At 43.2% G+C, this 3651-nt stretch overlaps 1 long non-coding RNA gene across 1 annotated transcript; it reads left to right on the top strand.

Moving 5' to 3' along the window:
- The first annotated feature begins 380 nt into the window (after positions 1-380).
- LOC307209276 lies at positions 381-3405 on the top strand. The gene is made up of 2 exons (XR_013835502.1): positions 381-2165; positions 2809-3405. It is a non-coding gene; the product is annotated as an uncharacterized lncRNA (long non-coding RNA).
- The last annotated feature ends 246 nt before the right edge of the window (positions 3406-3651 follow it).

Here is a 3651-nt window from a genome sequence, read left to right as displayed (position 1 = left end):
TGGCATCCTTGGAGTATCTACAAGGTTTTTAGTACACTTTTTAAAACATCATTATCATCATATATTATTTACTTTGTTGACCAGTGGTTTCCCCAGCCACTCTGGGCAGCTCCCAACAGAATATTAAAAATATGACAAAACATCAAACATTAAAAACTTCCCTAAACAGGGCTGCCTTCAGATGTCTTCTAAAAGTCAGATAGTTACTTATCTCCTTGACATCTGATGGGAGGCATTCCACAGGGTGGGTGCCACTGCCGAGAAGGCCCTCTGCCTGGTTCCCTGTAACCTCACTTACCGCAATGAGGGAACTGCCAGAAGGCCCTCGGAGCTGGACCTCGGCAGAACGATGGGGGTGGAGACGCTCCTTCAGGTATACAGGGCTGAGGCCGTTTAGGGCTTTAACTGGTAGTGTGATAAGTAGGGAGACAAACAGTAGGTGGCGCTACAGCCAATGACAGACGGAGCCAATTGATTCCAAATTTGCCCCCATCCTTCTCCCTGCTGAGTTCTATAAGGACAACACCGAAGCTAAAGAGGAAGATTATTTCAGGCAGTGCCACCTCCTGGACTGGTTGTAAGTAAAAAGTCAAGGGTTTGGCTGAGGTTGGTGGAGCTGTGACCCATATACCCTGTTAGACCAGCCTCCACTGACTAAATCCCAACAGACCAACGAGAACAGAATAAGGGCGAGAGATGGAATATGGAAGGCCATAGCCAGCTAGTTGGCTGAAACCATATCAAACTATCTCTAGCATTTTCTTTCTGACCTCACTCATTTCCTCTAATAGCAAACTCAGGTGGTTGAATGCCGATAGAATTGGAGCCCAAAACTGGGCCACTGAGAAACAAGAGGAAGGCATGTTTGGATGAGCACAGATGGAAATATCAATGCTATTGTTTTGAAGGCAACCCAAACAGAGAAACCTCTAATGACGCCTGAGCATGTTCAGTTGCTTCAGAAGGTTGAGTGTCATTTGGAGAACCAGGGTGTGGGAGAGCAAATTGGTGTGTTTGAATGCCTTGCAACCTAACAGCATCCTGGAGGAGGGTAAGATGAGGCAGCTTGAATCCTGACCAGGAACACTCCTGTTGGGTATGAGGCATGGGCGTAGCCAGGATTTATGTTACAGCAGTGCCGGATTTATGTATAAGCTAAACAAACTATAGCTTAGGGCCCCCCTCTCTCTCTCTTGGGGGCCCCAAAAAAAATTCAAGGGAAAAAAACCTGGATGTACATTTCCAAAATATAAGATAAAAAACAAATAAAATAAAACCTACATACAGCAACAGTATTTTGTGTTGTGTAGGCTCCTATGGTGTAAGTAATAGAGACCTATTAGGTCCATAAATTAACATATAGCATATATTCAACACAAAAAAGAGCGACAATTTGTTGTTGACAAAGGACAGCTGGACATATATAGGGCCCCATTACCTTCAGTAGCTTAGGGCCTCATCAAACCTAAATCCAGCCCTGTGTTAGAGGGGCAGGCTTCATTAAATAGTTTTACTGATTTACTTGATTGGGGGGCAGCTGCCCCGCCGGCTACGCCCATGGTGTGAGCCTGCAAACCTACCACACTCACATTCCATAATAATAAAATTTCCTTCAAAACGCGACTAACCAAAAAAAAAACACAGAACAAGCAATGCTAGTAATCAATACAGTCACAGTACATTTGCCCAAACTAGCATTTTAAACGTTATTTAATTGACTTGACACATTCAAAATCCCTTTGTAAGTATTAGTAGCTGCTTAATGCTTGAAACACTCTCCTACAGAATGAGGTTTTGCGCATCGTTCAACATTAAGAGTTCACGAGCTACAATAATCCAACACTATTTTAGCCCTAGCAAGCATTCGGATCTAACGAGCGCCTGTTCAAATTGCAAGCAAAATATGTTGGCTACTGGGATGCACATGAATGCCTCAAAAAGAGTCACCTGGGATATGTGGTTGTGATGGGGGAACCTAAACAGCTCTGCGAATCCACTCTCAGTAATATTCACGGGTGAATTTTCCTTAACTGTTTGCTGAACTTAGCAGTTGCAGGTATCTCTCACTTGCTTCAAACAGAATATTCCAAGGCGATGCCAAAGGTGTCTTAAGATGCACAAAAATAGAACATGATGGGGCTAACACATTTATTCCTGACTGAGAGGTGCGTAGGACAAAGCACTGCAGGAAAGTCTGGAGGCTACATACTTTTGCAGGGAATCAAAGTGTATTTTACTCCTTCCCACGCAAATCAAACTTTATTTTTAGTTCAATCAGCGTTTTATTAATCGCTGCAGCAAAATTAATTGCTACTACTCAGTTTTAAGGTGGTGGGATGCAGTTTTAATTAGTGCCCCCCCCCCCGGTTTTTATGTTTTGGGTGGAATTTTGTACATCACTTGGAATGGTAGTTGTGTCCAGAACTCATGATTTATTTAACAACTAAGTATTGCATTTTCTTGGGTGGGTAACAATTCCTCAGCAGTGATCTCTGCTGTCTGGTTTTTAAAAGGCAAGGTTTCTAGTCCTTAAAGTTGTGTTTGAAAGTATAATAGCAACACACTGTGAAATCTCGGAAACTCGAAGAGAGAGCCAAGTAGGATTTTTGGAAGTCAGATAAAACTATGAAAATTTCAAAATATAGACAGATTTTCTTAAGGGGCATGGTTTATGCTTTTGTCCTAATTCTGGGCTTCCCAGGGACACCAGGTTGGCCACTGCGTAGGAAAGAGGATGCCAGACTAGATCGACTCTGTGGTCTGATGGTGCAGAGAGGGCCCTGCTCATGTTCTCTTTCAACTGTGCAGCTCAAAGCCAAACATGCAGAAGATGCTGCTGATGCAGAAAGGTACAATATGGCCTGGGATTGTCGTGATCCCCTGGACTGAACCATCTGCAGATGGCAGATCTCTTGCCTGTGCAAGATGCCTGGTCCCCTTCAGCAGATGCATCACAACCCAAGTCATGATGTGCCACAGGTAGACCTATATGTCTGAACTAAAGCCTGCCCTGCTTCCGCTTTCACCAAGGCTATTGGAAATCACAATTTCCTATGCAGGTCTAATCAGAAGAAGGCCTCCTTATATTCTCAAATAAGTATACAGTGGTACCTCGGGTTACAGACGCTTCAGGTTACAGACTCTGCTAACCCAGAAATAGTACCTCGGCTTCAGAACTTTGCTTCAGGATGAGAACAGAAATCGTGCTCTGGCAGCAGCAGGAGGCCCCATTAGCTAAAGTGGTGCTTCAGGTTAAGAACAGACCTCCAGAACGAATTAAGTTCTTAACCCGAGGTACCACTGTACAGAATATATATATATATTAATTTTTAAAAGTACAATGGACCAATACCGTTACAGTTCTGGAAAGCAAGTGAAAGCAATTGTAATAAAAAGTTAAAATTTGTTTCTGATTTTTGTGTGTGTGTGAACACTCCCCCCTCTCCAACCACACATATACACAAAGAAAGACTATGGCGGAAGACTACCAATTTGTACTCAGATAGCTGGTGTGTGTGTGTGTGTGTGTAAGTAAGTGTGTGTGTGTGTGTCTTATTTTCCAGCAACTCATACAGCGGAGGATGGGGGTGGAGTGGAAGAATCAAATTTTTAAAATCAATTCATTAAGATGGCTCCTTGCCATTTCCACAT

This window comes from Podarcis cretensis (assembly GCF_951804945.1).
Source record: "Podarcis cretensis genome assembly, chromosome: 2".
Lineage (NCBI taxonomy): Eukaryota > Metazoa > Chordata > Lepidosauria > Squamata > Lacertidae > Podarcis > Podarcis cretensis.
The sequence above is the reverse complement of the archived record's forward strand: the minus strand, read 5'-3'. Positions and strand labels throughout refer to the sequence as shown.